Genomic DNA, 22,385 nt, shown 5'->3' on the forward strand with positions numbered 1-22,385 from the left:
TTCTTTTTTTTCACCTTCCCTGTAGCTATTGCAGTAGATCTGATTTGAGGAAAAAAACCAACCCAACAAACAGCTATTTAGGAGTTGTTTTTATACACGGTCAGATGTTCCAGTTGTGTGAGTTATCATACTCATCCTCAAACCAAAAAAAAAGTCTACTAAGCATTAGCTTTATATTCATAGCACATCTTTGCTAAATCAACACTCAATTGTAATCAAGAGTCTAATCTCGTAATCATTAGCCCTATCAGTTCTAGTAAAGTTCTTTATCATCAGGAACATTCGCTCTTTGTTTCCTTATAATTCTCAAACAGCAGCATTTAACAGGAAGGAAAAGCATCAACCAGACAACTTCATTCGTCTGTTCTTAGTTTTTTGGGTACACTTTACACATTTTGCATCCTTCACCAAGGTACTCCACAAAATCTGGCAAGCTCATGCTATGCCTTAGTGTTTTTCCCCCAGGACTTCCCAGTCCAACACAGCTCACTAACAGCACATCTAATCATCATTACTGTTAATAAAGCATGAGCTTCTGAAAGATTTGATATGAGTAAGTAAGTACTGGGTATTTTAGTGCTTGTTTGAACTTCTAGTCTTTTTAATTTAACTTTCTCTGTAGCCTCTCATTTCTTTGGTAATAGTGCCTAACAGATTTCCAATAATTTTCAAGCTGAGTAGACCTGGTTAATTCCTGGAAAAGTGACTGCCAGGGCAAGCCTAGTAACTTCTGCTAATGACTAAGTAATTAGACTAAATTAGAACAGGAACGGAACCCTAGTCCAGCATATTCTGAAGCACCATTGAAAATAATCACCTTTTTTTCTTGTTAGGATATTAAACCAAGAGCTTTCTAACCTGCCCAAGAAAAGACACAAGCTTACTTTGTATTCTGTTTACTAGATCTCTGTCTAGTCATGTATTTGGTGCTCCTGAATGGTTTATTTCACAAAGCAACTGGGAAAACGATGAATGAAAGTGGTTGGGAAGAGAAACTTGGACAGAAGTAGTGAGATTTAGACAGGAAAATGTGAATAAAAACTGGAAATTATTCTAGGAAAGTTTACTAGATGACTAAAACCCACAATTTCATAATTGTGAATAAAGACATCTTCAGTTAGCAGCACCTCCTTATAAAGTGAGGAAGTGAAGGCAGCTATTAAAATATATCAAATAAACAGGCAAGAGGAGAAGAAAGAGGAAGGAGGTGGCAATTATGTAAATTAGAGACTGTGGAAATATAAAGAGGGGAAAGACTTGAGAGGGAGCAAAAGAAACCTCTACCTCCAGCCGAAGGACAGTCAGGCTTTTTAAAGGATAACAGCAATAAAATAATTCCTAACAATAGTACAGCTTACTTGCTAGCAGGCGATGGTGAAAGTCTTAATGATTCAGGAAAGGCAGTAATACTCAATAGTTCTCTTTTGAGTTTAGAAAGAAGCAAGATGATGCAATCGGGCATCATGGAAATGCACAAGTGCCTTTCAACCCTCCCAAGTAACCATGAAAGACAGTAACAGCAACCATAAAGAATTAAAAAGTAGAACTTTGCATGCTTAGGTAGCACCAGATAAGCAAGGGAGCTGTGCGAGACACATTGCCTTCTCTTGCTAACTTGTAATAAGTCTTTGAGCAATAAGGAAACTTTTGAGTCTAGAGGACAGTTAACTCAATGTAAGGCAAAGCAAGATGACCTGGATAATCCTGTAATCCTGGCCCAGCTTTTCGGACAGCAGAGGGCAAATATTCAGAAAGCTTGATATGGGATTCAACTAGTAGAGGAGGGAAGAGAGCATACCATATTGTGCCAAGTATAAAGTGAGATTTGCATTTTTTGGCATTATTTTTTATTTCAGAAAATATTATTTGAAAATATCCATTACATTACATGATGCTCTGCCAGATTTATAGCTCTTTATCAGCCCCAGTGATGTGCTCTCGTGGCTGGAATTAGTTGGTGCAATAGCTGGATTTGGCACAGATGTTGAGTACTAGAGCTGGAACCATCCAAACTAGGACCAATGTGTCGACTGCTGCTGGGACAGTTCAGTATTTTTACGTGTCATTTCTTGAGCCCAAAGTTGGCTTAAAATAAGTGTTATAAAAGACCCTTGCAAGCCTGTAGAACAGAGTATGTGAGAAGTAGCCTGTGATGAAAGGCAGGTAGGCCATGAGGCTACAAATATGGCTAAGGTAGCACGTAAGTAATATTTTATTTTTTTTTAACAAAAATCTATTAATTTTTATTTTTGGAGTTAGGGGAGGCAAGAGAGAAGATCGTTTAACTTTGTGTGCTACAACATGAAACCAGCCACAGTTGAATCGATAAGGGTAACTTGATTCTAATCAACATGGTCAGATGCCAGGTAGTTCTGTCAGGCCAGTTTGCATTGATTTGGCATGAAATAACAGACGAAGGTAACTGTAAGTGGTTTCATATCTATTCTTTTTATAAATTGCTAGGTACAATATGAGTGAAGTACAGCTTAGGAGCATTAAGAACCATGCAATTGGAAGGCAGTGACTCGGGAACGGCTTTAAGGGTCCTAATGGAAATAGAGCTGAACATGAGCTTGCTGTGGGACATGGCAGTTCTACAGTGATGACAGGAGCAGGGCTGTGTTTATAAGATTCATTAGTTTAATATCAGAATAACATGAGAAACTCTCTCACAGCTGAGAAACCCATAAAATCTGGAGAGTGCACAGGAAAAGAACCATACAAATTATGAAAATACTAAAAAATGCCTTCCAATGGGAACCTGAAAGAGATCCAGCTGTCCTGCTTAAAAGAAGTCTTGATTCAGACTTAATAGGTAGCACAGAGTCTAGCTGGTACCAAACCAACTTTTGTATTATTACTGGAGACAGCATATAAAAACCCTATAAAAGGAAGCTGAATCGAGGTAAGATTAAATTAGACATGAAGACAGAGAGATAACTTACCCTCCCCTCCCCACCCCCCCACCCCCCTTAGTAAATTCTCCACCTCTAGAAACTTTCAAATCAAGATGTAACACCTTATATGCTCTAGTCAAACACCAGTTGCTGGATTCAGTACAGAGGCAGCAAAGTGATACAGCATCAGCACTACACAGAAGGTGACACTGAATAACTCAGTGATCCCCGAGGACTCATGGGTATCTGTTACTTTTCCTAAACTTTTGAAATGTGTTGGTGTACACTGGTAAACTTGAGTCAGCTTTGGTGCTGATACAGCACTTATTCTATCAACCATTACACTAGGGGTAAGGTTAGACTTAGTCAATTCTTTAGTTTAATCGAGTAACCTGTGTAACATCTTTGTTCAAACAGCCCTGTGGGGTCAGGATATTGATGTGAAAAAGTGTACGTTTAAGAGCTTCCAGACCCAAGGGTACTCATAAGGACCTTGCCATGTGATAATAAGTACATTTCTCTTAGTACTGGATTTTTGTTTAAGGAAGCTGTATTTTCCCTGAAGTGACTTCTGCTTTTGCTTAGCTTCCTGCCAGAGAATAGCACGCATTCTAAAATCTCTCCCATATACCTGCATCTCTTATTATTTTCCTCTCTGTAAATAATCTAGCGTGACTTGAAAAGACAATAAATTGCAGAGTTACATAGACAGTGAAGGCAGTGTATCATTCGGATCTGGTTATGTCCTGACATCAAAAGTTTCTTTTACTGGGTTGATTCACCTAGCTTTAATGAAATCCCAAAGATGTAAGTGGTTGGTCAGTAGGATTGTGCAAGGCTTAAATAGATTTATGCCCCTTGAAAAGGCTGTGGAACTGTACTAATACTATTGCAGCTGCATGACAAGCTGGGTGGGTATGGAACCACCTGAAGGATCTTCCTGTTTTTGTCTTTCCCTGTAATGGTTACTTTGACAGAACGCAGCTATGGAACAGCACCTGAAGGTGTTGTTATGTCCAGCTCTTGGCCTCAGCATTGAGTGACCTTCTGGAGGATCTTTCAAGTGAATAACCACGAGCGCCACAGGGATGTCATATGTGTGGCTCCATGAGCATAAAAATTTATATAATGAGGAAAACAATCCTCTGCTTCACTCTTCTACACCAAAGCCGCCTGAAGCAATGCGTGAATAGGTTAACCTTTTGAGAACAGATTAGAAAGGGGTTGATTCTCGGTATATGCCGGAACAGCGTGAGCACTAGTTGGCTTTGGCAGGTAAATTTCCAATTCTTCCCAGGGCTTACCTGTAACAACCTGAATTACATGCTCTCGCAACCATCATTTAATTTCTTGTAGTGTAGTTAAGATCATTGTATTCAGCTGAAGAAAACTTGCATCTCAACCAAAAGTTATATGTAATCAATAAATACATAGCAGACAACTGACTGCTTTCTGTTCTTCCTCTGTTTCCAAGATCAAGAAAGGGAAAAATTTTATGTGGAAAATCTCAGTTCTCCGTGCAACAGCCTCATAAAACCTGAAATCTCCCATTTTGTTAATCAGTGTGTTACAAGTACAAAGTGTTTGTTCAAAATATCTTGCTACAGAGTTTGGAATTTGCTCTATGTTTACTAAGACCACACACTCGGTGGGTTTTACAGCACTGGGATTATAGAATCCAGTGAGTATTGATACTGTTGTGATAGCCAACGCTTTGACACTGAAGTCTTAACTAGAGAACGTCCAAAGCTGAGCATGGAAGTCCCTGCAGCCTGAGGTGAAGAGCCAAGCTTTTCAGCAGAAAGCTGTAACCGATCCAGATCTTGTGTGGCTCAGATCCAGAGGACAGTGCGTAATATGCACTGATTACTTGGTTACATTCAGTTTATTTTGATCTGATCTGGAAGGATGGTGCTAACCGTTTCAAAATTATCTGGGAAAGAAAAGTCAAAGGGAAAAAAATATCTATAGTATGTTGAGAGAAAATGTTTTAACTAATCCAACAATATTTAAAATGTTTTATAACATAAAATACCAGGACAATCAAATCCAAAAATAAAGAGCTATTTCAAAGTGAAAAGATGAAATGTTTCATTCCAAAACATCTGGGTGGAAAACTTTCACAAATTTTCATTCAATCAACACAGTTTTGAAAAGATTTATAAGAACTGTCTTTTTTTCCAGTGTAAAAATAATTCCATATCAAGATTTTTTTTCTGACTAAAACTTGTGGCTTAGCTGTTTTATATTGCTCCAAGTAAACGTTAGCAACGCTTGTTCAACATTTCATCAGCAGGTCTTTCAGAACACTGAGCTGTCTGGAGAAAAAAAAAAAGGAAACCAAACCAAAACTTTCCTGTGACATATGCATATGTCACAGTTGTCAAACTCGCGATAGCAACACCAGCATATATTTGGAAAGACAGGACACTTTTTGTTTCAAGGGTATCCTTCATTCCAAAGAAGACTATAAAATCATTCCAGACTAGGTTTTTAAACCTGGAGGGAGGAAGAAATAGCTTGCCAGTATGACTTGCTTTGTAATGAACCCAGGTTGTGCATATGTGCAGCCCCACTTGATAATGTTAATGTTCATGTTCCATGATTTGCAGATCATAATCGAAAAAGAAAATGGAGCATCACTGTTTGAATAGCAGCTACCCAGGAGAACATTCATTACGTTTAGATCATGACTCAACAATGTGGTTCAGAAAACATAGTTCAGCAGTTGGAAACACACTGGAAATGGTTTAATTTTTTTCTGGTTTTTCATCTTGGCAAACATAACCATAGAAAAAAAGATACTGGCCAATTGCATAGAGACATTGAATACGTGCCACTGGTGAATATAGTGGACGCTGATTCCAAAAGAAATTTTAATCTGTGCTCAGCTATCAAACTCTACTCTGGCAAAAGCTCAAGTGCTTAGTATCTTATATTTTTGCGGTCAAATGATGTCAGCCTCTGTGGACCAGCTGGGTCTACAGGATGAAGAATTGAGGGCTTGCTATCAAAAATACCCTGTCCCTGTGAGGAGTCAGGTCACTGGAATGTTAGCAAAATCACTGCAGTGGGTCTGGGATTTTCCAGCTAGGGTAGGAGATGGCTACTACTGCAAACAGATCATAAGTTTTTTTTTAAAGTTGCATTTAATCCCTTGGAATACATCTAGAACTGGAGAGGAAAACAGAGAAAGCACTTCTTACATCAGCTATCTATTTGACAGTTAAATGAACAAGCAGCGCTATTTGGACTACCTAGTGTTTCTGGACAGCTTGCAAGTCTATTCTCTGGAATGTATCCTTGAACTGACTGAGAAATCACTGCATTGTGGAAATGACATCTCCATATGAAAGAAATTATTGCAGCTACCTGGAAAATACACAGAAAGGACCTTCCTGGCAATCCTTTCCCTTTGGGAATCCAGGATCTCATAAAAAGAAAGACCATAGTGAAATCTAATGGTAGTGTCCTGTACAAATGGTTTTCATTCCAGTAACTTTTTTTTCATTTCAAAGACACACACGCACACGCACCCCCAAACCGTTTCTGCTGCTGCGGCACGGGGCTATACAACGTGCATACCTTGCAGATGAGTTTGAAAGTCCCTGAGTAATAAAGTAGATGCGGCCCCACCACCATTTTCCCCCCATCACCCCTACATACCACAATCATCTTTAGAATGCGTTTTCAGTCAATGTGCTATTGCGTCTTGACACTGAGGAAACAGAGAGAGTAGACCGTTCCAGTGTGTATGTTTACAACGCATTGAAGATGCCCCAGCTGAAATGATTTAACTATCTACCTTCAGAATCCCTTCATCAAAGTCAATAGGAAAAGGGTCACGTGGTTCCCTGTGGAACCCCTCATGATGGGGACATGGTTGCATGTGCCTCATTTGCCTAACGCCTGCCTCCAGGCCTGCCCCTACTGGTGCTGTGCTCCTGCACACATGCCGCATTCTGTCACTGCCTCCAGCGTTATCGTTCATCTCCTCTTACTCACATCACTGCACCTTGTCTGTGCTGCCATGTATTCTTGAAAGCTTTGGTACAGTACAGCAAGTGATTTTGTGTGCTTTTAATCCTTTTTTTTTTTTTTTTTTTTTTTAAGAAAGAAATTCTGCAGCTACAAGGGGATTACCAAGTCTTGGTAGCATAAAGGAGTGAACAAAGTGAAAGTTTGGGGAAAAAAAAGTCAAGGCTATTGATGCAACTGAATCAAAGTTGGCCTCAAATGTCATAATTTAAAACTTCTATCAAATCCATCTCAGTCTTAAAGGAATCAGGAAAATAAAAAAATTCTACAGAGTACTGAAGTCAAAGTTAATCACATCATCTTTCTTAATAATACATGATCAGAAGAAATGTTGTCTGAATAAAGCTAAGATGGGCTATCATCCCCTTACCCCAGCCATTCAGAAGCACTATCAAACACCGTCGAGCTCCACTTGTAAGAGACCAGACTAATGTCCAGCAGATGTGGTGGATGGAACCTTGTAAATTATCTTCTTTCTACCATAAGTGTAGCTTTGTTGGGATTGATAAAGAAGTAGGACTCATTGAAATCTACTTTGGAATTCAAAACAAGTAATATTTTTTTCTTTCTTAAATAAGATGGATAAACTATTTTCTTTTCACCTCCGTTCACAACGTATAGTTCTCAGGATCTTTGGGAAAACCTGCGTGAGCTGAAGAGCAGGGTACCTGTTAGGTACTCCAGTGAAAGACCAAGACAATATTTCAAATGAGTTGAGAAAGACTTTATAAGTGTCAGCTTCACATGTCTCTGGAGTACTTGTTGCTTTGTCTCCTATAAAAGTCATAGGAGGGAATGGATAATTTCAAGCTAAAGCTGCCGCAGTGACAACAAATAGAGTCAAAAGGTGAATCTGCTTTGTACCCACAGGAGACGAGTCCCCCTGTCATAGAGTGGAGGTTGATGTTGAAGAGTTCCAGATGTCCTCCAGGTTATAAGTTGAGATATTGAATGTAAATCATGCCTTTCTTTCCAGCCCCTGTGGGTTTGGCTGGAGATGCATACGTCCTTGCTATTTCGCACTTCAGATGTTTAGAAATGCTTCTCACACTGAGAGTTTTGAATCAGCAATTTAAGAACCTAAAAGAAGAAAGGCTAATACCCATGTTGTTCTTAATTAGCAAGCCACGGTTATTGTGTATAACTAAATCAGAGCCTGGAGTGTGAATTTTGCAGGAGTTGTGAAGTGATGATTAATCTCTAAATGAAGATTCCTCCCCTGTTCTTTAAACTCAGGGACTGTTCTCCCTGTTAACAGAGGAAAGGACTTTGCTAAATTATTTTCTGAATCTTACTGGCAAATACGCTGGCTGGTAGAAACAAAAGCTGTTGTGTTATTAATGCATCAAAATTAATTACGCCAGTATAACTGGTTATCTTTGGCACAAGTACAGAGCTTGAGGGACAAGACATGGCGCTGCCCTATTTGTTACCACGGCAGGCAATTATGAAAGAAGTACGGATCTGGACTTGCATAACTCGAAAGCAGTTCTGAGCAGATTGTAAATTTCCAGGTTAAGAGTGAAAGAAATATTGTTTTCTTAAAAGCTATCGTTTAGGACCCAGAAGGAATCTGACCCACTTGCAGGGGGGAAAAAGTACGGTTTGAAGAAGTATGATCAATGTTGTACTGACTAACGAGTTTTCACAGAGCACTTTGGAGGATTCACTTGTCGTGCACTTAATGTGGTACAAGGTGGCAAGAGCAACCTCGGTGTGGCACCAGTTTGATATTTTTCGCTTGTACTTGGTTAAAAAAAGGTTGTACTTCTCTGGCCATATCTTCTATAGTTGGGGCTAAATATGCAAGCAGCTTCTCTGAGACTGCAATAAACTGTTCAGTCTGGGTAAGAGGGTATAACTACTTGCTGCTTTAGATAGCTGTTTTACTTGAAATTGGGGCTTGGTCAAACTACGCAGTTAGCTTAGGAACTGTGATTGCTTCTAAGTACTGCTTCGAACCTGTGCAAGGTAAACAAATAACACCTGGGATACGGAGGTAGCTTTTCCACTTCCCAAGAATGGAAAGCACTTATTTTGATAATCCCTTGGATGCAAGGCTGCAGAAGCTTCACCAGCAAATGGCAGGCAACGGTGAGCATCTTTGATACATAAGAATATCAGCAAAATACTCAGTAAGGTTTTGCATCTCCTGACTAAAAAGAAACTTTTTCAAAATTGTCTGCAGACCTGAATGCAGCCCAGCAGTTGAAGTACATTTAAAGAGTGTGCCAAGCAGTGTGCTCTTCATGTGTGCCAGATGTAAGCAAGCTGTGATTTATGCGTGCAAATGCCTCTGTGCATACGTGCGTATTAGCTCCCCCGGCATTTAACACGGACGCTTTTGAAAACTTGAATTCTGAGTTGCACTTCCCACATTGTTTGTTCTTTCATATTAGAACAGGCTCTGCTTCTGAAAAGATACAGAGTGGAGCTTTACAAGAAGCTGAGGAGATAAAAGTTTTAGCCCTGTAACAAATGGAGGTGAGTGCTAGTGAGTCATCTGCTAAGTTTTGAGGGCAGATGGCTGGACGAGAAATTCCAAACCATTCTTTTAACACCACAAAAATCTCTCTAATCTCTGACCATAACTATGGGGTTGTTCAAAACCAAGATCTGGAAAGATGAGAACAGTTCACTTTCTCAGAACTTAGCTTCCAAATACAGCTTCTAAGACCGATTTCTAAACTTTGAAGCTGTGTCCAATGATAGCAGTTACACTTCAGTCACCTCTGTGCAGAAACTGAGTGCTGAAGGGAACAAATGCACACGTATTTGTAGGAAGGCGCAGACACTGCGACGGGGGTGGTGTTGAAGCTTCTTTAACAATTCTGACAAGGTACCCTCCGGGTCCAGGGCAAGCAAAACTGGACAGAGAAAATGGACTTGAATTCTGCAGTGACTCATGACACTTGGTGGGCTTCTGTATGTTTTAGCCTAGTGATAGATGCTGTTTCAAGCCACAGGGAAGACATGTGGGTATATCTGATAGTGAGTAAAGTGTTATGCGGCTCTTAGTGGCTGTGATGCCTTGCCATCGCTTTCTGTTCAACCCATAAAAGCTATTCCAGTTGTGTGTCATCAGTTCTGATGGCCTGGCTTCATTCTTTTGTGGTATTGTATGGTATGGCTCTAAGAAGCCAAAACTATTCTCTCTTCTGCATTTGTAGCCAAATACAACTTCTAAATTACACCAATTATTCTGCTAATCCTCTTTCTGACTTGACCAAATTATCTCAGAAAGTAGCTATGGTCATCTATATGAAAAAGTGAAACGACCAGCAAGAGAGTATCTTCTGCATAAATCTGGGGGTTATGCCTTGTAGCTGTGGTGATGTAGGAGTCCAGAGCAAATGCTCCTGCTATGAGTCTTGTGTTCTCTTGCACTCTCGCTTTCATCTTGCACTCTCGCTTTCGTAAGAGCCTGTTCTGAGCCAATTCAGCTCATTAAGCCAAGCTGAATTAAAAAAAAAAAAAAAAAGAAAGAAAAATAGACCATTTTCTCCAACTTTAATGAGCTGAATTGTTTGTGAGAAAGGTTTGGCAAATGCCAGCACGAGGGCAAGGTGGGATGTATCTCTGGGAGCCAGAGATAAGGAGGGAGCAAAGGGTCATAGGCTGAAAAGTAGCAGGACCTCCCCCTTTCGAGAGCAGCAAGCTATTAGATCATCCTGATATCTAATCTTTCTGGTTGTTAGTCATTGCCTTAGACTGGGGGCGTCATGACAAAACCTTCGTTGCTATTGTTGTTACACTTATGACACAGAGGAAACATGACTTGTTTCGCATAATTTCCTTCATGTAAACAGTGAGTAGGAATTTCGTGTCTCTGTGTGTTCGGGGCACAGACAATGACTTCTCAACAGCTTTTGCTGTCTGATGAGAGTGCTGGGCTGGGAAATAATGGTGATGTTGACTCTGGAAATGACTACAAAGAGCAAGATGTAATCCTCATGTAAAATATACACTGAGAGACCCTGAGGAAAGGAACCACTTATCTCAATATGTGTTGTCCTCTTGAGGTCACTAAGGTAAGGTCAGGACAGCAACATCTAATGGTATACTTGTGCCAAAAAGTCATAAGCAATCCAATTAAGCCATAAAGGCTGTTAATGATGCAGTAGAAGCTGTATTTCCACTGGAAGTTTTGCCAGTATAACACCATCAGCCACATCTTCACAGTATGGTATACTGAGACAGCAATGTGCCCTGGTGGCCAAGAAGGCCAATGGCATCCTGGGGTGCATCAGGAAGAGTGTGGCCAGCAGGTCGAGGGAGGTTATTCTCCCTCTCTACTCTGCCCTGGTGAGGCCACATCTGGAGTACTGTGTCCAGTTCTGGGCTCCCCAGTTCAAGAAGGACAGGGAACTGCTGGAGAGGGTACAGCAAAGGGCTACAAAGATGATTAGGGGACTGGAGTGTCTTTCTTAGTAGGAAAGGCTGAGGCACTTGGGTGTTTTTAGTCTGGAGAAGAGAAGACTGATGGGGGATCTTATCAATGTTTATAAATACTTAAAGGGAGGGTGCCAAGGGGATGGGAACAGTCTTTTTTCAGTGATGCCCAGTGATAGAACAAGAGGTAACGGGCACAAACTTGAACGTAGGAAGTTCCATCTAAACATGAGGGGGAACTTCTTTACTTTAAGGGTGGCAGAGCACTGGAACAGGCTGCCCAGAGAGGTTGTGGAGTCTCCCACTCTGGAGACATTCAAAACCCACCTGTATGCCGTCCTGCACAACCTGCTGTAGGTGACCCTGCCCTGGCGGGGGGGTGGGACTAGATGATCTCCAGAGGTCCCTTCCAACCCTGACCATTCTGTGATTTTGTGAAGTATAGGCTGAGGTTCGTATGTGGCCCAGAGTGATGTAGCGTTTTGGTGAAAGGCAGCTGCACTGTGGAATGGTTCCCCAGCAGAGAAAGGCTAACAGTGCAAAGTGTGGGTCTGGATCCAAAGCTTCTAGCGGTTCACAAGTGGCCTATACTGATCTCTTACTTCTTGTCTCTAATTTTTTATATACTTATATATGGATATACATATTTTTAAAGTCCCAGACTAGTCTCAGAATACATACAAGAGCGTGCCAAGCAGGAATTGTAAGCATAGTACATAGAATGTCACATTAGAGTCAAGTAGCTGTGCATGAACTCACCTACTACTTTGTGTATTTGCACAATGTAATCTTTGGTTACCTGATTTGTATACAGGTGCTCAAATTGTGTATGTGGAATGTCAGCAGTTGATTTACTGAAAACATTAAAAAGTAGGTTACTATGTCTATGCAAGTTGACTCCAAAGAATGCTCCCAAGCTTGCCTATACATGTTAACTCTTTTCTTTCCGCACCCTCTAACCCACCTTCTAAATCAGTGAATCAGTGGCAACATCTACAGAGCATCAATTTCATTTACCCCTCCTCAAGGACCTCGTTCACCATTTGCAGATGCCTTTTGTGACCCTTAGATGAAAGACACTTCATCTGTGTAAAATATTATTATTATTGTTGTTAGTCTAGTGGTTTCAGTGGGTTTTATTGGAACCTGATGTCCTGCCAAATGTAACACCCTGGGAATCTTTCAACAACTGTTCCTGGGTGTTCTGTAGATACTGCTGTTTTCTCATACGCTGTCCCTGGGAATTACATTCTCAGATTAGAAAAAATGTCAGTCCACTTCCCTCTGTGAAAAGAACTGCTGTTCAGGCTCAATATTGAAAGATTAGGCTAGTACTTTTTTCTGGTGGCTTATTATTCAGGTTGTGTTTTGTCTTCTCATTAACCCCTTTGCAAAACAGGTTCAAAATGTTAAATAAGATTGATGTGAATGATCTCGTAGCATTATGCAACACTTTGCATCGCTGAGAATGACCAGTTAAAGGAAGACTGGTGGAAAATTGGACCCAGACATTCAGTCAGCAACTTTCAACCCTGCAGAGACAAAGAACCTTTAAGAGCTAACTTTATAATGAGGAGCTATAGTACAGCATGGCAGAAATTAAAGGGAGGCCCAAATCCCCTTAGTGACAATTGTGTTTTTCAGAGATCTCCTGGGTAGATGTTGCTTTGAGAGACCTTTGGGAAGGAGTATAGCAAATGAGGCCTTCCTAGGAGACTGTATTGGGGAAGCAAATGCCTCTGGGCCAGAATAGGAATGGGAGGAGATTAAAGCAGAATAACCATTTCTCTGACAACTGAATGCCCAAATTCTGCAAATATAGTCGTCTTCTAAAAAGCATTCACATTCAGCCACCAAACATGTAAGTGTCTGGAGTGGGAAACAAATTTTTGCAGGAACTGAAGTTTCTTACGATTCCTTTGTCACTGTATCTGCTGTTTATCCTGTAGTTTCTCACTTCAAGATGGCCAAGAGACAAAAGAAGTGGGAACCACTGATGCAGAACAAACGCCCTGGATTTCAAGTGGGGTTCACTCAGTCTGCGTTTTGTACTGGAGCTAGATTCTTATAAGGGAGTAGCCAAAAAGCTGTGTCCAAACGAACTCCTGAATACAAAATGTTAGAGGAGCGAGGGAAGAGTTAGGGAGAAGGAGGGGGAAAAAAACCCTGGACTCTGTGGGGCAGACTAGGCGCCGGACGCCCATTGTAGGATCATCGTGGTGGTTGTGATCATCATTAATTGGCATGGGCTCAGAGAAGCAGCTCATCTTAGCTCCCAGTTTCAGTTGTACATTGAAACATTTACACGTACCTAGCACAAAGTGATGGAGGAGTTAGTCCCTAGAGATCGTTCACTTCTGATTACACTTTTCCTTTTCTGGTTTCTGCCTGCCCCAGCAGAGCTCACTATCAGTGGAGCAGCTCAGCTTTACTGTCAATATGTTGTGCAGTAGCCCTGCAAAAGGGTTTTGTGATGCCTTTCTGTGCACTCACTGCAGTCTTTTTCTCTGCGAAAACAAAACCAAATGCCACTCTGCCCCTTTTTGCTTATTCACAGTTTCTCATGTCCTGTTTGGGCACCCTGATACCCTGTTTGATGCTGCTGCTGACATGACTGGAGAAGGTGGGCAAAAGAAACTCCTTTCCACTTATTCCTCTGATTATCATGACCAGTAACTCTTACTCTATATTTATCCCTACCTGAGAGGAAGATAAATATTTAGTGAAATCATTACCACTGTTCTCCTCAGTTCTTGACCCTGGCATCAAATGTTCTTGGCTTTGTTGGACCTTTTGAAGAGCTTTTACTTTGTAATCTACTTTTTGAAGAAATACTGCCTCAAAGGATACCTCTTCGATCTTCAAGCTTGAATGCCTTCACTCAGCTACACCTATTGCATCTGAATGTAGCTGCAAAGTCTTTCCTATCCTTCCGTGCCCTCCCTACCTTAATTTCATACATCCTCCCAACACTTCAGCTCCTGCAGCAGTTGAGTACAGAATGTGAATTTCCCTCAGCTCACAGGTATCAACACGTTAGCGTTGACTGTGTACGTAATACAGGTGCCTTGGGCAAAAGGCAGACCAAATGCTGCTTGGTAACAGATACAATATTCCCACAGTTTTGGGGCCATCAAATATTATCTATAGCACAACGAAGAGGAGTCACAGAGTCCTACCTGTCCTTCACAATGCACCAGGAGGAGAAGAGGGCCTTCAAAGGACATAGATTGTGATCAGTAAATCACAGCCTTCTCTTAGCCTGTGTATTTTGCTGGTTCCAAGACAAGCTTCCCACAAGTGTTGCTCTCATTTCTGCTGAATCAGCCTCACAATTACACCCACTGAGCAGATGATAACAAATGAAGAAGTACTTTGTCATGTGCAGGGTAAAAACGTATCGTGTATGGAAATGGCTGATATAGCTGGAGGAGTTATTCAGCTAGATACTGTCCCTTCTTTCTCAGAGCAGTCAAGAATAGTGCTAGAGACGGTGTCTTCTGATTGAAGGATAGCCACCAGGAATGGTATCCTTTCAGACTGCTCCAGCCAGATCTGCAACAGTATATACCCACAATGTACTTCACAAACAGATTTATCAAGTCCTCAGACATACATGGTTAATTGTACAGGGCTCACGGTAAAGCTCACTGCTACTTGCTCTTGCATAACTCCTTTGAGGTTTAGTTGGCTGAACTTTACTTTTCTTAAGCCATTTGATAATATGTAAAGTAAAAAAATGAGCGGAATATAAAAATTATGTTAGGCACACCAATAACAGACAGGCTGGTCTTCTAGCTGAGAAACAAGTTCTCATCAGATAGGAAAAAAACAGGGAGGGGAACAAAGAAAGAAAAAACTTTTTGGATCAGAATAAAGAGGAATGTGTTGTTATCATTTGCAGCCACAGAGCCATCATGCATGTTTTTATTTTTTAGCTATTCTTTGCTGTTGGCGGCTACAGGGACACCCTTCCCTGCAGCTGGCCAAGCATCTGAGTCAGTTGCTCCCACAGGAGACATAATGTCCCTGGATGTACGTCCTGTGAGTGAGGCAGGAGGAAGCGCTTTGAAACGACCCTGCCCCAGCCTGGCTGTAAACACCTGAGTTCACCACCATGCTGGCCCTCATCCAGACTCTGAGCTCATCCCCCCACCTGAGCATCCGTAAGAGAACTGCCATGTTGCCATGGCCCAAAAAAGCGAACACCGTAAGACTGGCCTTGTTCAGTAACTCAGGGTGATGCCTGGAGATTCGTGGCCGAAGGTAGCACCCAGTGGGTTGGAAATGAATCAGAGGGCTACTCAGCTCAACATCGCTAACCAAAAGCTAACTTAATTAGTAGCCACCAAGACCTGTTGCCATCTGCTCTTGAGCCGCCTGTCTGAGCCTGGTCCTGAGTTCAAATCTCTGCATAAAGATACAGATCTACAGCGCGCCTGCAACGCTGTCCACATCAGAGATGGCTTTAGTTACCTGTTCTTTTTCATGGCCTCAGCAGAATAATTGAGCATTAGATCAGCTCAGAGATGAAACACACCTCTTGCTATACTTAGTAGCTCAGGCTAGGACGAAGTGGGGAGCTCCATTTTCTCTGGTTTCTGGGGACAGAGACTTCCAGGACTCTCAGTTCTCTGTGTCTGTTCCCCCCATTTGGTTTACTAGCATCCACTGGAGCTCTTTTCTGCGTCTGCACTCGTCTATTTCTTTCTTTTTTTTTTTTCTTCTCCTTCATGATTTGCTTTCTATAATTAAATAGTTAGGTTTTGGTGTGTTTGTTTTGGGGTCTTTTCTTTTTTTGTTGTTTTTTATTTTTCTGGGATGCTGAAGATATTGCCTCCTCTAAGCGTGTGTAAGCTTTTTTATTTTGGTGGGCCCATATCTCTTACCCCCAAGATCTGTGTAGCTGCACCTGGATATGGGTAGTTTTCTCCCTCAAATTCCATTGCGCCCTGGCTCCTCATTTGAGAAGGAGGGAAGAGGGGCTTTTATTGCGCTGGTGGACTTTGTCCATCCCTCGCTGGATCTGAATAGGCCAGCATTATTTCACAAGTGCTAAATCCACTCACAATGGTTTTAAATGGTTGAGCTGCTGAGCCAGCTGAACAGCAAACACCAGAGGGGAAACCACATTTCGTGAGCGCTTCAGATTCCTTCAGACTGTACGTGGAGCCATTAAGAGCAAAGTAAAAGCCCTTTGACACAACTCCCTTCGGCAACTTTTTCACAGCCACATGCCAAAAATGGGGGCTGGCTAAGGAATTGGTCCAGAATCGGCTCCCAAGAATCTAGCACATGAAGATGGAGTTCAAATCTGTTTCTGTTAAAAAGGGAGGAAACCAGCAGCATATTATATTTTCTTGTAGTGTACTAATCCTTTGTTGGATGTCTCTCTGATCAGTGTGAATCGCCAGTCAAGGTATCACCAGGGGCAAAAGATGAAAAAAACCCCAGGTGCTTATGTTTTATTGTATTATTTATTGTATTATTTTTTATTGTATTTGTGTTTGCATCTGTTTTCCTTATTCTTTACATCTAAGTTAAGAAGAACCCAGATTGTAAATCTCATGGTCTTCTGATCATCCCAGAACAACTAGATCTTCAGCTAACATGACCAGCCAAGAAATATCCAAAAATGCAAACAATTATCCCATTGCAGTAAGGTGGATGAAGGCCTATCTAAAGGAGCTGCTATTTCTGTCTCTGTCCAGGCTTGTGAAGACAGGGGACTTAATTCTTCCTTAGAAGACATAATTGCGTATTCACTGAACAGGTTCTTTCACAACTATCTGGTTTATCTTAGACACTCAGTAATGGAGGTTTCCTAGGCCAGACAGTCTTGATAGAGTGATTATTTCAAGCCGTTGCATTGAGGCAGCAATAATAATTGATGGTGGTGATGAGGATGAACCTCCCCCCTTCAGCGTTTCAGCTCCAGTCAGCAAAAAATGTCTGGCCACAGCCTGAAATCACACAGGGACATGCAAGAACATTTCATCTTGAATCAACTGAAAAAAAAAGGTGCAAGCTTGAAGTAAAATAGTTGCCTCAAGAGCCTGTATGGTCATTCTGAGTCAGAATTTATGTTTAATGTACTTTATCTTGTTTCACTTTGGCTTTGGGGTTTGTTTCCTACACCAACATGGTTGAGCATGACTGTAGCTCCTCCAAGAAAGAGATACAAACACAGCTGTGTGCCTGAACTTTTGAAAGTGTGTTGAAATTTGTTTCCAATTGACATTGCAGTTACATTCAGCAGGGAAGGTATTGTGTTCGTTCTCTTATTGACAGCTTCAATCAACATTCTTCTTTACATTGTGTGAAGTAACGGTGGTCTCCGATGACTAAATAAAACAATCTTTAACAATTTCTTAAAAAAATAATGGAGATTAAGAATTTAGCCAGTGAGAAGTAGAGATGAAACCACTGAACACGCTGCTGCTGCATGGCAATCCACCCATCCAGACTCGCTCAGTCTTTCCTTCCTGCTTCTGTCGCTTTCTACTTGTGTGTCTTTGGGTACACCTGTGGTCATTTAACTGTCTCTGCCTTGACCTAATATGTGTAAAATAGTCAGGAATACACCTCTTGCTCCATATGGGGATTGTGAAATTAAATTCACTGATATTTAAAAAATGCTTGGAGGACAAGGGACAGCAGAACTTGGTTCTCACACAAGTCCTGTGAGAGTACAAAGTATTGCTGTGTTGTTATTTTCTGCAAAAACATTCCTTCATTAAATCATGGACTGCAGAAGGATCGTTGGTTGCCCTTTGACTCTTGTTAGATTGGTAGAAGCAGTTATTTTTCTTACATAACTAAGGTCTGCGGTGAATTTGGGGCTTTTTTTTTTAAAAACCCCAAAATATCATTTGCAGTTCTGTGAGTGCAAGGAGAAAACTCCTGGAAATATGCATAAATATTTGCAAAAATTAAAAACCTTAAAAAAAAAAAAAAGGAGCCCGAACAGTCCACAAACCAGTACATCATCTCATTTTCTTGTTCTCATTTCTCTAAACCTGCTGACAGGATTCCCCCAGAATTTCCAGCACTCACTGAACCTTGACCTAAGCAGCTTCATGAGAAATTTCTTCCCCAAGGGTTGTTTTGGATAGAAGGTTCTAAGATCCTGAGTATAATGGTTTTTCACAGCTGTAATTATAGAGTCACACATCTGATTCATGTAATTTGACAAGAAATTATAACTCGCCTGGTTCAAAGGAGTGTGTCAAGGTGTATGGTAACTGGCGATGGGAATCTTGCAGCATCTACATGTGGGCTCTTCCATCATTCTGGTGTCCAATTCAAACGTTTCTGTTACATGTTTACATACCTGGGGCAGTCTAGATTACAGTATTCTTGTATTGCCTTTTCTCAGAGAGAGTTTTATAAACATTTGACTCACGAGCCAGGGATGGGGAAATGGCAGTGAAAATGCCCATGCACCCTTTCATACTTGGTTGGAGAAGCTCACACTTCTGTGCGTGGTTATTGTATGCATGCAGTATTGCCCTTTTCTGGTTCTTGGAAGAGAAACATAACAGATGAATACATGTTTTTCAGGAAGGGCTGAGAAACAGTAACTTGGGCTGGAGGCTTCCATTTTTACTGTCTAAATGAGCAGAAGTGCTGTAATTGTTTGTCGGCTGAGGGTGAACAGAGAAGCAAGTGCATGGCTCAGCTCTCAGGCATGGGCTGGAATGAAGCCGAGGGAGGCAACTTTTGGATAAAAGACGCAAAAATCAGTTTAGCTGTGGTTTAGCAGGTACTTCGTGTGGCAGAGGACTCCTACTCACAAAGATGTCTCAGTGGGAGATTGTGCCGTTGGCCAGCCAAGAGAATCGTGTGTTACCACCACCATAACCAGGTTTTGATTACTCACTAAATAAAACCCACTCCTTGTGTGCCCAAATCTGCAAGGTGCAAGTAGTGGGTGAGATGTATCTGTATCTCAATGCGTGAAACACGTATGCGGCCAGAGATGGTACCCCTAAAGGTTGTGGCTGAGAAGGAGATGGTGGAATGAGGGGTAAGGGGTCCTGCTAGTGGCCGGTGTGCAGCTGCTGTGAGCAGGCCAGGCCAAGCTGGCGGTGCAGCATGGGGGCAGCAGGAGGGTTGTCCTGGGATGGTTTGGTGTGGCTGCTGGATGACCTTGTCCTCCAAATGGGGTGTAGCCACACTGACCTGCTGCCGTGCTCAATGGGGCATAGGTCCCCATTGACATTGAGGTGTTGGAGCGTGTCCAGAGAAGGGCTACAAAGCTGGTGAAGGGTCTGGAGGACAAATCTTATGAGGAACGACTGTGGGAACTGGGGTTGTTTAGCCTGGAGAAGACGAGGCTGAGGGGAGACCTTATCACCCTCTACAACTACCTGAAAGGAGGTTGTAGAGAGGTGGGGGCTGACCTCTTCTCCCTGGGGACAGATGATTCTATGATTCTCCTGGTTACACCCAGACTTGGACCTTCAGCTAACTGAAGTGAGGGGTAGCTTACTCTGTAAGGAGAGATTCTGCTGCCCCTACATGCTCTCATGGCCACGCAGTCCTAGTCATTGGCAGTTGTCTGACCCTCCTGGGAACCACTGCAGGACAGCAAATCAGAACACTAACCCTGCCAAAAAATGGTTAGTTTTCTCTGAGTTTAGCTCTCTGAACCAGCTTTACCAGGGTCAAATGAATGGCACAGGTGAGGGAGTGCATCCCTGGGAGTGCAGAGTAGGATCCTTGTTTGAGGGGCTGTGGTAATTGGGTTAGTTTAGTTAAAAACACAGTGAGATAAGTTCCTCAAACTCTTGATGGCTGAGTTGCACACACCATACATGGATGTCACAGGAATGGCTCTTTCTGAAGCACTTGCAATTTTCTTTCTGAAAGGCTCTTTCTCTCTCTCAACGCAGACTGTCACTATCCCAGCCTAAATTACAGAACCCAAATAATGCTACTGAAGTCCAGCGGGGCAGGTACACTTCTCGGTTGCCAATGTTAGATTGCCACCGTTCTAGGAAATTGCTGAAGGAGAATAAAGGTCCTACAGTACTAGAAAGCCCAAGCTGGCTGTTGCTGCAGAAGCAGGCAAATACGTGCCCAAACCAAGAACTTGTAAGCACATCACAGCCTCGAGGCACGCGTTAAAGCCGCAAAAAAACCCACAAAACCAAAAGTCTAACCCAGTTGCGAACACACTCCCTGCGTCCCCTAGGACTGAAAGTGGGATGTGGGAGATGGGATTTACAGTGGTAAGTGGGACTTTCCATTTGTTTCATGGGCTTTTTGGAAAAGTCCGCACTGTCACGCCTATAGCTAACTCTGTTTATGTGCTTGTCTAAAATCTTCCTGCTGTAGATCTGGTCAAAAACTGAGCACTGAAAGTAGATTATGCAATTATTTAAAATCTTTTTTCCTTGCAAGTTGCCTGTAAACCTGTCTTTATTTCTGCAGATGTATTTTGCATTCAAAGTATTCACCGAACAGCTTCTGCCAAAAAATTTCAGTGTAGGGTCTGTTTTCCAGAATGATTATTTTATCTGTTTACTCTTTTTATTTTTGATGTATGAATGATTCCCTAAATGGTCAGGTATTATTTCTGCTTCTCGTCCCAGAGGATTGTAAATTTTTTTTATCCAAAGAGTAAGAAACTATAAAAAGAAAGACGCAACTTACAACATATAGCCTCTTTTGCAACACGAATATGGATGACATTCAGCTGGTGCACGTCCCTTTCCCTTAAATACCCATTTATACAGAACATAACACCCATTCATTAATAAGAAAATATAAAAATACAAACCTAATACAACTCTGAAGCCGTTTAGTATCAGCCCCGATCTTTGCTCCGTTCTGCAATATTCATCTGGGGCTCTGACAGACTTAGCCGTGGCAATAATGTGTGAGTGTTACTGATTTCAGCTGTCCACAGACTTTCCCCTGGTTACTGCTGCTGTGGTGGGAGTGCTGGAACGGATGTTGTCTCAGTCGCTCCCATTCAAAGTCTGGTACATTAGCTTAAATCACCGATGAAACAGGGTTGTGTTAAGATGCCAGATCGTGAACTGCAGCAGCTGAGGTACACAGCTAAACAGATTTAATGGCTCTTTTGCTGCTGAAAAGAACGGTCCTGTATGGCTCCCTCCTCCTCTCTCCCCCCTGCAAATCTCTGTGGAAGGGTTTTAGACGAGAGCCAGGAGGAATTACAGCATAAAGAAGTGCAGATAAATCAGCCAGAGCGTGACTATCAAAGCCGTACTTCTATTCTAATTTATAAGCTTCTGTTTCCTGAAGTAAAAAGAAATTGGTGATGGGATCTTGTTGGGTTGTTGTATTTGTTTCTATCCCAAATGTGTTTTTCTGATCCCAGATATCTCAGGATGTACTCTACCTCATCAGGTTACTGCTCTGCCTGCCTGGTTTCTTGTCAATGGCAGATGCTTAATAGGGGAAGGTGAAAGTTTCACTTGGAAGCCACAAATAGAGATTTCTGGGAAGCAAAACGCATCATTCAAATTAATTCAAGTTAAAGTTTTATCTTTTAATAGGTAAATTAATCTTTTTAATGAAGATATTTTAATTCGAGTTTTATCTTTTGTCTTGGCACTTGGCTGGCTGACATAGATCTGGTGAGGCTGCTCTACAGCCTTGTGACTTTTTTTTCCCATTTCAGCACCGTTTCCTTTTAGCATCTCTCTATGCAGTTTGAGGTTTTGCTGGTCTTCCTAGAAGTCAGAACTGGAAAACAGACTCCTTTGAAACACACAGAACAAGAGAATTTTTGTAAAGGAGAAAGTGGATTAATGGGAGATACTTCTTGCTGTTAAAAAGCAGTCCTAGGTCTCGCTTACGGACAGTTAGTTTATAACTTCTCTAATGCAAGATACCACTTTCAGTCTGGTCAGCCATTGCTTTTTGGGAACTGAAAAGGGTATTTATTTTTATCCTGCTATTGGCTTATGGGATTTGAAAGTACCTTTTTTAGCTTGCGTAACTGTAAATATTATTACTGGACCTCTCGACCTCTTCTCAATGCTTCCTCCAATATTTGACCTTCTGACCTACTCCAGGAGA

The 22,385-nt window shown here is 41.7% G+C and overlaps 1 protein-coding gene across 1 annotated transcript in view; it reads right to left on the minus strand.

Annotated features, from left to right (window-relative positions):
* Window positions 1-22,385, minus strand: part of NINJ2 (ninjurin 2) — a gene marked incomplete at its 5' end in the record, with an annotated part of 47,079 nt that overhangs the window by 22,269 nt on the left and 2,425 nt on the right. The window lies entirely within an intron of this gene.

Source organism: Vanellus vanellus (assembly GCF_965231255.1).
Source record: "Vanellus vanellus genome assembly, chromosome: 1".
Classification (NCBI taxonomy): Eukaryota; Metazoa; Chordata; class Aves; order Charadriiformes; family Charadriidae; genus Vanellus; species Vanellus vanellus.